Source organism: Macaca fascicularis, chromosome 18 (genome assembly GCF_037993035.2).
Source record: "Macaca fascicularis isolate 582-1 chromosome 18, T2T-MFA8v1.1".
NCBI lineage: Eukaryota > Metazoa > Chordata > Mammalia > Primates > Cercopithecidae > Macaca > Macaca fascicularis.
The window spans coordinates 67,382,142-67,394,510 of record NC_088392.1 but is presented as its reverse complement, the minus strand read 5'-3'; the positions used below and the strand labels follow the sequence as shown (position 1 = coordinate 67,394,510).

Here is a 12,369-nt window from a genome sequence, read left to right as displayed (position 1 = left end):
AAAGATATAGGTGTGTTCTATCTTTCTGCATTGACATTCTTAGTGTGATGGCTTTGGTGCTTATGTTTGGCACCTCTTAGTCATGAGTTGACTGCTGTATCCTCAGGCAGCAAGAAAGAGAAAGAACTCGCAAGTGAAGTGCATGCCAGTCAACTTTCCTTCTTATAAGGTAAGCAAAAATCTTCCCAAGGGCATGATTCAACTGACTTCTGTAGCCAGAATTTGGTAATATGGTCACCCTTAGATCAATCACAGGTCACGAGGAAGATTACTGTGATTGGTTTAGACCCATCATGATTCTATGCCTGGCACTTAGGTAAGGTCTCTTCTTACTAAGATCCAGGGGTCTCTGGGGCCATCTAAACAAATCTGGTTAGCATGGAGGAAGTGGGTAGGATGGAGAGGTTGGATGGTGGTGAGCTATGGGGACAGAACCTGCTACAACCACACTTCAAATATTCAAATATTGCTCTCAAATCTCCTTGATTTTCTCTCCTCAGTGCTAAAATGCATTCAGTTTCTTTACTTAATTCTCGATTTTAGTTGGCCTCCTGTGTATGGCTCTAGCATGTGCCTGGAGCTCAGCCCAGTCTTCCCAATGTGCTTGGTGCTGGGGTGCAGCCAGTAGGACTAATCCTTTATGGTCAGACTCTGCATTTTTCATCCACATTGTTGGTTTTTGTTGCAGTAATATTGTGGGCTGACCCTTGTAGAAGTTGTGACCAGTTCTTCAGTTTCACAGTCACTGCCCATAGGTCATATCTCCTATCCAGTGTTTGTGTGATTGATTTTTTAAGAAAACCTAAATGAGGCCTGCAATGTGCTGATTTGGGGAAACCAATGTATTAAAATACAGTAAGGACTTATTTTGGTTAACCATAAACAGCTGTTCACTGATGAAATATGTTTAGAGGACTAAGACATGAATTTTATAAAGAGACTTTTATAAATTTCTGTAAAACCCATAGGTAGCATTGATATATTTATTACTGCATATGGATTTAAAGGAAAAACTGTCACCTCTTTATGTTTCTTTTTGCCTCCCCTGAAACACTTTTTTTTCTGGCACATTATTGTGTGCTACCACTAGGCCACACCAAATCAATTTGATTTATGCTTTAACAGAGTAGAAAATAGAAAGCAAGGTACAATGACTTTAGTATACGCAGTAATAAGTGTGTAATGGAGAGCTAATATTTTTGGAAATACACTCTTCCATAAAATTTTAGGAAATATGGAATTCTGGTTGTAAAGTGCTTTTTAGTTTAAAGCATTTTTATCCAATATAGGATTAGTATACCTTGAAAAGTTGAAGTGTTAGCAGTTATACTGTAGTGATCACATTTGATTGTCCACATTTAGTTACCCAGCATTTATCCAGCCATTTCTAGTACGGTTGTAAAGTATGAACTGTAAATATAAATGACTTCACTTTGTACAGAGATGAATAGCTATAAAGCTAGATATAGATGACATGTAAAAATTATAGAAAGGGTGAGATATATTATGAAAATCTGTATCCAGAATAAGATACTTAGTACCACGGTTTGAATGTCCCCTCCAAAAATCATGTTGAAATTCAATTGCCATTATAAGAATATTAAGAGGTGAGGCCTTTAAGAGGGGATTAGGCCATGAGGGCTCTGTCCTCATAAATAGATAAATGCATTTATGGAGGTAGTGGTTTCCTGATAAAAAGGATGTATCCAGCCCAGTTTCCTCTCTCTGTCTCATGTGCTTGCTTGCCCTTCCACCATGATGTGACAAGCATGAAGGTCCTTGTCAGATACCAGCACCATGCCCTTGGACTTCCCAGCCCCCAGAACCATGAGCCAAATAAACTTATTTTCTTTATAAATTACCTAGTCTATGATATTCTGTTAAACAGCAGAAAACGAACTAAGATACCTGGTGTCTGAATTATAAATCACAGTTACATTTTATAATGTGGCTTTATAAGTTCTTCAATTATTCACCAGCATAGTAAGCATGTGAGTTTTAAGGTGTGTCAAGCTGTTCTGAATGTTAGAATTTCTTCACAATCTGTGAGAGATTACTCTCATTGACTCTATAAGAAGCCATTGAGATGGTGATGAAAGTATTTATTTCACAAAACTTATGAAAAGCTCTCTGAGCAACCTGAAAAGAACAAGGTTGGTTTCCAAGCCAACATACAAAATTGAAAGGCTCATGTGTTAGAAGACCTTTAAAAGTACACTGTTGTCCATGGAATGTGAACATGATAGCATTTTGTGAGTGAGTTATGCCAGTGCATCAAAATGAACATATAAAAATAACAATTAAAGAAAAACAGAATTAAAAATGATATGTACACACTACTTAAAATCATGTAAAATACATGTAGACATTAAATATAGAATAACTTTTAGAGCTATAATTAAGAACTTAAGTTTTTGCAAGTTTTTTCTGTATCTTTCAAAAGTATCTTTCACTTTTGAGATTAAGAACTTAAGTTTTTGCAAGTTTTTTCTGTATCTTTCACTCTGGCTATGGCTGAGTGAGAAGAGTGGCAAATTCTGGTTTTTTTTTTTTTGAGATGGAGTCTCGCTGTGTCGCCCAGGCTGGAGTGCAGTGGCCGGATCTCAGCTCACTGCAAGCTCTGCCTCCCGGGTTTTTACGCCATTCTCCTGCCTCAGCCTCCCGAGTAGCCGGGACTACAGGCGCCCGTCACCTCGCCCGGCTAGTTTTTTGTATTTTTTAGTAGAGACGGGGTTTCACCGTGTTAGCCAGGATGGTCTCGAACTCCTGACCTCGTGATCCGCCCGTCTCGGCCTCCCAAAGTGCTGGGATTACAGGCTTGAGCCACCGCGGCCGGCAAATTCTGTTTTTTAAAAGTTAACTATAAACATAGGCAAATTGGAAAAAAGAACAACAACAACTTTTCAGCACCTGGAAATTGGCCAAAGGCACATAACAATCTGAGAAGCATTTATACTTGAAAAACTGCTAAACACTAGATAAGAAACAGGAGAATTTGTAGTGTTCTGGCCTGCAGATGCTCCTGTTCCTCTTCCACCTCACAACACTCTACAAGTTCAGTTCACACTGAGGTTCTGCCTGGGATAGGTTTTGCCAGATGAGGACTGGAAGCTTCTCTATCATAGTCAAAGGGAGCCCACTTGGTTCGGATTTGGAGTAGTGGGAAATGCCCACACCCGGTGTTGTTGGTGGTAGAGTAAACATGCCAGCTGTTTGGGCCTAAGGTTGTAGTGGTGGTTGGGGCAAACTAGCTGAGGCTGCATGGATGCACAGCAAGGCAGAAGAGTGCTCAAGCCAGCCATCGTCTTGGCCAGCGCTGAGGCTGTTTGCATACACAGAGGAGATGGAAAAGGGCTCAGTGAAAAGTAATGGCTGGGAAGACTTGATCTTTTAATATTCTCCTTTACCCACACACAGATCCATTGACAAGGAATGGAAAGGTTACTGGCTCAAGGTGGTTGAGCAGAGCCTCTCTCTAATCTTTGCCTTACCATTACACTATGCAGACAGGGATGAATGTCATAGGCAGCCAGGCTTAAAACCACCACCACCAAAAAGAATGTAAAGACATCAACAGCTGAACACTTCAAGGGAAACAGATTGCACAGATTTAGTACAGGTAAATTACTCAGCAAAGTAATAAGCAAACCAAAAAAGCCAGCCAGTGTAACAACAACTACAACTTTCAGCAGGGAAAAAGCAAAATCCAATGATATATTGGATTTGTTATGATATATTACCTAAAATATTCAGGTTTTTTTGGTTGGGCACAGTGGCTCATTCCTGTAATCCCAGCACATTGGGAGGCTGAGGCAAGTGGATCACTTGAGCTCAGGAGTTTGAGGCCAACTTGGGCAACATGGTGAAACCCCATCTCTATAAAAAACACAAAAATTAGCTGGGTGTGGTGGCACTTGCCTGTAGTCCCAGCTACTCAGGAGGCTGACGTGGGAGAATTGCTTGAGCCTGGGAGGCTGAGGCTGCAGTGAATCGAGACTGCACCATGCATTCCAGCCTGGGCGACTGAGCCAGACCCTGTCTCTCTCATACACACACAAATTCAGTTTTCAATGAAAAATAAGACCTTCAAAGAAATGAAAAGTGTGCCTGTATTCAGTGGGGGAAAAAGCAGTCATTAGAAACTGTCTGTCTCTTAGTATCAAATGTTGGATTTAGAGTGCAAAGACTTCAAGGCAGGTATAATATGTTCAAAGAACTAAAGGAAACTAAAGAATTAAGGGAAAGTATGGCTAAAATGGTTCAATAAATAGAGACTTTCAATGAGGCAGAAATTGTAAAAATGAGTTAAATGGAAATTCAGAGTTGAGAAGTACAATAACTGAAAGTAAAATTATTTAGAAGGGGTCAACAGCAGAATTGAGATGGCAGAAGAAAGAATCAGTGGATTAAAAAACTGGATAAAAAGTCATATCTAACTATATACTGTGTATAAGAGACACATATTAGGCTCAAAGATACAAATAGGTTGAAAATAAGAGGATAAAAGAAGCATACACCATGAAAGAGTAACCATGAGAGTTGTCACCTTAAGAAACCAGAGAAGAAAGAGCAAACTAGTCCAATGTAAGCACAAGAAAAGAAATAAGAGACTAAAGCAGAAATCAATGAAACAGAAAAAGGAAAAACAGTAGAGAACCAAAGTAACAAAGCTGTTTCTTAAAAAAAAATTTTTTTAAATGAAAAAGGAAATACTTTCAGCTAAACTGATCAAGAGACAGAGAAGACTACAAGTTTCCAAAATCAGGAGTGAAAGAGGCGCCTTTCTACTGACCCTATAGAAGTTAAAATTGTAAGAAAATATTAAGAACAACTTTATGTAAATAAATTTAACAACACAGATGAAATGGACCAATTCCCTGACAGACCCAAACTACCAAAGCTCATTCAAGAAGAAATAGATAACCTCACTAGTACTTATCTATTAAACAAACTATAGTTAAAAACCTTCCAACAAAGAAAACTTTATGATTTCACTGGTGATTATTTTAAGAAGAAATAATATCAGTTCTACACAATGTCTTCAGAAAAGTAAAAGAGGATGCTCACTTTATGAGGGTAGAATTATTCTAATATCAAAACCAGACAATGATACAGCAGGAGAGACAGCTGCAGACTAATTTCCCTCATAAACATAAATACAAAAATTCTCAAAATATTAACAAAGTAAATCTAGTAATGTATGTACAAAATTTTGGCTAAGTAGCGTTTGTTTCAGGAATGAAGACTGGTTCACATTTGAAAGTCAATCAGTGCAAATACCATATTAACCTACTAAAGAAGAAAAAACACATAATCATGTTAGTAGATGCAGAAAAGCATTTGACAAAGTTCAAAATCTATCTGTATTTTAAATTCTCAACAAACTAGAAATAGAGGAATTTTTTAATCTGATGAATGGCATTAACAAAAACCCTGCAACTAACATACTTAATAGTGAAAGACAGAATGCTTTCCCCCTAAGATCAGAAATAAGGCAATATCATGCTGGCAGTTCCAGCCATAGTATAGCAGGGTAAAAATGCACTTATAATGGAAAGAAAAAAAATTAAACTGCCTCCATTCACAGATGGCATGATTGTCTACATAGAAAATTCCAATGAATCTTCTAGAAAACTGGAATTAATGAGTTTAGCAATGTTGCAAGATACATGGTAAATATAAAAACCTCGTATATGTATGTACTAACAATAAACAATGGCAAATAGAAATTACAAAGAAAGGATCAATCACAATAGCTCCAAAAAATAAAAAAATGAAATAGTTGTGAATCTAGCAAAGTACATATAGGTCGGTATGCTGAAGATGACAAAATGCTAATGAAAAAAATCAACAAAGATGGAAATAAATGAAAAAATATATTCTGCTCATGGGTTGAAATACTCAGTCTTATTAACATGTCCATCCTCCCCATATTGATATAGATTCAATGCAATCCCAAATAAAATAACAGGATTTTTATAGCTGATTCTAACATTTTTATGGAAAGGCAGAGGAATTACAATAGCCAGAACGGTTTTGAAAAAGAACAAAGTTAGAGGACTAACACTACCTGAACTGAAGACTTACTGTAACATCATAGCCATGAAGACAGTGTGGTATGGGCAAAAGGACAAACACATAGATAAATGGAACAGAGAGTGCAGAAACAGAACCACACAAGTATTATCAGTTGATTTTGACAAAGATGGAAGGCAATTCAATGGAGAAAGGATTGTCTTTTCAACAAACAGTGTTGTACTAATAGGACCTTCATTTACAAAATAAGAACCTAGACCTAAACCTCATACCTTTTAAAAATTAAAATGGGTCAGAGAACTAAACATAAAATACCATAAAATTCTTAAAAGAAAAAAATGGAAGAAAATCTTTGAGATCTTGAGTTCAGTGAAAGTTTTCTCTCAGATATAATACTAAAAACATGGTCAATTAAAAATTTGATAAATGAACTTCATAAAAATTGAGATCTCTTGCTCTGAGCAAGTAACTGCTAAAAGAATAAAAAGACAAGCTGTAGATTGAGTGAAAATATTTTAAACTCACATATCTGATAAGAAACTTATGTCCAGAATATATAAAGAGCTCTCAAACCTCAGTAAGAAAGAAAGAAACTCAATTATATAATTGGCAAAAAATGTTAACACTTCACCAAACAAGACATATATGTGACAAATAAGTATGTGGAAGGAAGCTCAATATTATTCATTAGGTAAATGCAAATGAAAACCATAAAAGATACCACTGCATACCGATTAGAGTGGTTAAAAAACAATCAAATAAGCCTGGCAGGACCAAGTGCCGGTGAGCATTCAGTGCAACTGGGATTATCATATATTGTAGGTAGGACACTGGGATTATCATATATTGCAGGCAGGACGCTGGGATTATCATGTATTGCAGGCAGGACGCTGGGATTATCATGTATTGCAGGTAGGACGCTGGGATTATCATGTATTGCAGGTAGGACGCTGGGATTCTCATATATTGCAGGTAGGACTGCCAAAGGATAGCCACCATTTTTGAAAAACAGTTTGGCAATCTCTTATAAAATTACGTATACATTTTCCACATGACTCAGCAATTCTACTCTTAAATGTTTAACCTAGAGAAATGAAAACCTGTACATGAATATTTATAGCAATACTATCTGTAATCACCAAAAACTGAAAACAAGTCAAATGCCTTATAACAGGTGAATGGATAAACACATTTTGATACATCTATGCTCAGCAATAAAAACAATAAACTATTGATACATGCAACAACATGAATGCATCTTAAGTGCATTATGCCAAGTTAAAGAAGCCAGACTCAGAAGGAAGATTCCACATGTATGACATTCTGGAAGAGGTTAAACTATAGAGATGGAAAACCTATGTGAGTTCTAGGTAAGATAATTCATGTCTCTGATTGCCTAGCATGGTCCTAACTTGTCTCTACTATCCTGCCTTTACATGTAGTTTGTAATTTTCCTGACTTTTTATGTTTTTATTTTTATTTATTTATTTGTTTGTTTAAAGATGGGGTCTCACTATGTTGCCCAGGCTGGCCTCAAACTCCCAGCCTCAAGCGATCCTTCCAGCTCAGCCTCCCAAGTAGCTGGGATTACAGATGAACACCACTGTGCCCAGATTGATTTTTTATTTTAAATAAAGTATTTTTATTATTGATTGAGTTAAATAAAGCCAAGTATTTGGTAAACCTGTTGATTAGAACAACTTCTTCCAACGCTGTATAGCAGTGATTGAAATTCTCACTTTAATATGTTAGTAATTTTGAAAAAGGACCAAAAATAATCCCACTCTTTTCTGCTGGGTTTCTTTTCCCATTCTTTCTAGATGGAATATAACTAGCATCTCCCTTTCAAGGATAGCATGCAGGGCACTCAGTGATGAAACTAAGTGCAGTTGGGTATGAGCGGCTCAGAACAGCTAATTCCTTCAGATCTAAGCAGGTATTTGATGCGGCTACCCCTGCTGGTCACTTGGTGTGCCATCTAGTTGTGCCATGGCTCCTGCTGCAGTTTATGAGATGTGCAAAGCTGGTCGACCATTAGTCTGCACCATCTGATGGAAATAAAGCAGATTTTAGGTTATGTGTGCATAAAAAATGTGGGGGAAATAGGATCTGAGTAGTCAATCTGTAGGGCATAGTCCAAATGCTCTTGTTAGAGTAGTCTTGTTACTGTATGGGGGACATCACAAATATTGCTTTATTTTTATTTGTTAATATTTTTCCAAAATTTTACAATAAATGCTTTCAGCAGCAAGGAGGTTAAAAATTAAGTGCATGATTAATAAAAAATTAAGTGCTGAGTTTCTGTTTCTTAAGAAAGTTGATGATGAAAGGGTAAGTGACACAAACTATTGATTGGCATTCAAAGTGCTACAGTGGTAACATTGCCAAAACTGCTGAAGAAATGTTAACATCTGCTTCCAAGTTAGCATAAGTAGTGTAGTGGGTTGAATGGTAGTCCACCCAAAAGGTATGTATACTCAGAACCTGTGAAAGTGACCTATTTTTTTTAAAAAAAAGTCTTTGCAGATGTAATTAAGGATCTTGAGATGAAATTATTCTGGATGATCCAGGTGAGCCCTGAATCCTATGACAAGTGTAATCACATTATAAGACAGAGAAGAGGAGGCACAGAGACATGGAAGAGAAGGCCATATGAAGACGAAGGTGGAGATGGAGTGCTGTGGCCACAAGGAAAGCTGACAGCCACCAGAAGCTGAAAGAAGCAAGGAAAAATTGTCCCCCAGAGCCTTCAGAGGGAGTGTGGCCCTGTGGACACCTTGATTTTGGACTTCTGGCCTCCAGAACTGTAAGAATAAATTCTGTTGTTTTAAGCCACCATGTTTGTAGCAATTGGTTATGCAACCTTAGAAAACAAATAACAAGTAGTCTCGAGGATTCAACACATGAACCTACAGCAGGAAGGTTACATATCACCCCGTGAAGACTACGTATCTATTTTTCTAAATTCACTTAAATCCTTTTCATTCTGAATTTTCTTTGCATGTAAGAAAATGAAGCTGTATTCTAAATGAATTGTCTCCGTTTGCAGGAAAAGAACTTTGCACACAGTTAAATGATGCCAGATTTTCATCACTGTCATCAGATGCTTTATAAAGAAAATTAGTTAATTTCAGTAATGTCTGGATTTATTTTATCCAATTCACGGAATTAATCTAATTCATGGAAGCTCCCCGTCACAATGGGGACATCTGACATTATTTCAAATGCTACTGCAAAATAAGACAACAAGTCCAACACTGAAAATACACACACACACACACACACACATATGTATATACATATATATATATATATGCTTTTTTTTTGCAGTACTGATACAAATATAAATAGACACATTTTGTTGCTGGTGATGGACGGGGGTGGCCGGGGAGGTTGCTGAGCAATGCGTTGATGTCCAGGTTTCACAGCCACCTCCAAAGCAGTGCAATCCAGATGAAGGACAGAGAAGTTATGAAGGATGTGTTCACCCATGGGAAGTCGCCAGGAATGGACAGGCACACTCAGGACCCATCAGGACAGATGCAGCACAGTGCAAAGCCAGCAATGGTAATTACAACAACCTCTGCAGATTCCCCCTCCCTCTCTCCCTCCCTCCCTCCTCATTTTCCTCCCTCTCTCCCTCCCTCTTTCCTTCCTTCTTTCATCATTTTATTATGTGAATTTTCAAAATTATAAAAGCTAGAATAGTACAAAGAACCCTTATGTCCCTGTCACCTAGCATTAATATCAATATTGATATATTGCCAAGTTTGTTTTATCTATCTCCCTCCAACTTTTTTTTTTTGCTAAGGTAGTTTAAAATAAATCCCAGGACCATGCCACTTCACCCATAAATACTACATTATTACGAATGATTTCTTTCTGCTAGTGAAACTAATGCATATTTTTTATAGACAATTCAGATAAGCATAAAGGGGAAATTAAATTTGCCCACGCTCCTACAATCTGCATCACTGTTAATTTTTGATGATTTTTGATCTAGACCTTTAAATTATGTGTGTATGTGAATATATATACACACATATATATATATTTAATGTAGCCTGTCTATCTATATGTTAATCAGTGAGAAGGCTTTCTGTAACAGAAAACCCAGTTCACACTTGCTTAGACAAGAAGTGGAATTATTTTGGCTTATATACTTGAAACAGTGGCAGGATAGGTTTCACACTGGCTTGATTAGACCTCCTGCTCAGTTTCTTCATCGTTCTCTAGTGACTCTTGAATATTGACTGGCTTTATTCTTGGACTGGCTTCCCTTCTGGCAACAAGACTAGGATTCAGGCTCTCACATCCATCTTCACAGGGAGGAGGAGCCTCACTTCTCATAGCTTTTGCACAAGAGTCCTGAGCTCTACTTGGATTGGCCCACTTGTGAACTAATCACTAAAACAAAAGACATGAGAATACCCTGCTTGAACAACTTGGATCTTTGGGAGGTAGGGGCAGGAGGATGCACCCAGACACCGTGTCTTCACCCAGTGGTGGAGGTATTAAGAGAAGGAATGGATGTTGGGGAGGAAGCCTTAACATGTATTATCCTATGCCTTCTTACTGTCTCTATGTATGTATCTATTTATATTCTCCCTGTCTCTTTAAATCTTGGGAATTTAGTTCACCTCCGTCCCCTTTTCACATTCAGGATAAGCACACAATGCCCACTGCAAGCTACATGAATTTCTGGGGTTTGGGAGGAGAGGGGAAGGCGGCCACTTTGGGCTCTTCTTCCTTCTGCTGGACCCCTGCTCTCTACTCTGTGACTCGCACTGACCTCAGTTGTGGAATTTGCCCCCTCCTTGCATATTCCAAGAGAAACAACTCAGGTAAAGTATTTGCATATCTGGTAGACTCCACTTAAGGTTTAGGGCATTTGGGGAGGGAGGGTTCTCAACAGAGGGAGATTTTGCCACTCAGAAGACATTTGGCAACAGCCAGAGACGCTTTTGGTTGTTACAACATTTTTGGTTGTTGCAAGTGCTACTGTCTTCTAAGTGAGCAGAGACCAAGGACGCTGCAAGGCACAGGACAGCCCTCCCCAAAAGAGTCATCCTCTCTCTGTGTCTGGGTTGAGAAGCTATGCTTTAAGATCTCTGGAAGTCCTGGGGCCATACTTGATGGTGCTTGGCAATTCCCTCCGATTCCTTCCTATGTTCTTTCTTCATTGCTTTTCCTCATCTGTAATTCTTCTTTATTTCTAATATAGAGCATGCTGGCTTTCCCTTATGTTCTCATCCTCCAATAGACCTTGCTTTCAGGTTCATACCTCCACCCCAAGATGTTTAATGAGGTGTCTTCCTAAACAAATGTAGTACAGTCTCTAAGAGAAATTGTATTGCCATTTGTTAAGATAATTATTATTTCCAGCTTATTATATACCCACATCCTCCAAGTGATACTTGGGATAAAACAGTGGATAGTATTTCCCCACATGCTTTTAAAAGTTAATATTGGGTTTCCAGAATATTTTTCCATTGCTTACCGAATATGATGCTATTTGCCAAATGTTTCTGGCTCTTCTCACTTCTAGGCATGTCGTAAGATTGTACTTCCTGACATCCCTGTGACCAGTGGGGTCCTGTGCCTAGTTGACAGTGGAAGGAACATGTAACTTCTAGGTGAGAGCTTTTAATTACTGAGCTGACCCCTTTCAGGGCTCTCTATTTCCTTGTGGTAAGGTGAGTATCGACGTTTGAGGTGGAACTCCTCCATCAGCCTGGATATCCGAGAGACCATGGTGAAAAGAGGACCTTGTTGATATGATGTACATGTGACACAAGAAGTAGACTTTTGTTATTTTATTTATTTTATTATTTATAGGTATTTTTTGAGACAGGGTCTTGCTCTGTTGCCCAGGCTGGAGTGCAATGGTGTGATCACAGCTCACTGCAGGCTTGACCTGCTGGGCTTTAGCGATCCTTCCACCTCAGCCTCCTGAGTAGCTGAGACTATAGTTGCGCACCACCACACCTGGCTAATTTTGTTTATTTTTTGTAGAAACGAGGTCTCATTATGTTGCCCAGGCTGGTCTCGAACTCCTGAGCTCAAAGGATCTCCTGTCTCAGCCCTGCAAAGTGCTAGGATTACAGGCATGAGCACTGCACGCAGCTCCAACTTTTGTTATTTTAAACCATTGGAATCTCGGGGTTGTTTGTTACTGCATAGTCTAGTCTATCCTGATGGATACATCTGACACCTCTTCTTCACTTTAGTTCAGAGGCTTCCTCCTCCTCATCAGATGAAGGTGACTGCATCCATGATCATAGGGGTTCATCCTAACTGGTCTATACCGATAGTTGTCATCTGCTGTTCTTT

At 38.5% G+C, this 12,369-nt stretch overlaps 1 long non-coding RNA gene across 2 annotated transcripts; it reads left to right on the top strand.

Annotated features, from left to right (window-relative positions):
• Nucleotides 1-6,719: 6,719 nt before the first annotated feature.
• On the top strand, nucleotides 6,720-11,677 carry LOC123570027 (uncharacterized). 2 transcript variants are annotated; one of them, XR_010582765.1, is made up of 4 exons: nucleotides 6,720-7,406; nucleotides 8,554-8,842; nucleotides 9,465-9,603; nucleotides 11,585-11,677. It is a non-coding gene; the product is annotated as an uncharacterized lncRNA (long non-coding RNA). The 2 variants fall into 2 exon arrangements; XR_010582764.1 differs by having other exon boundaries at nucleotides 6,721-7,406; nucleotides 9,456-9,603.
• The last annotated feature ends 692 nt before the right edge of the window (nucleotides 11,678-12,369 follow it).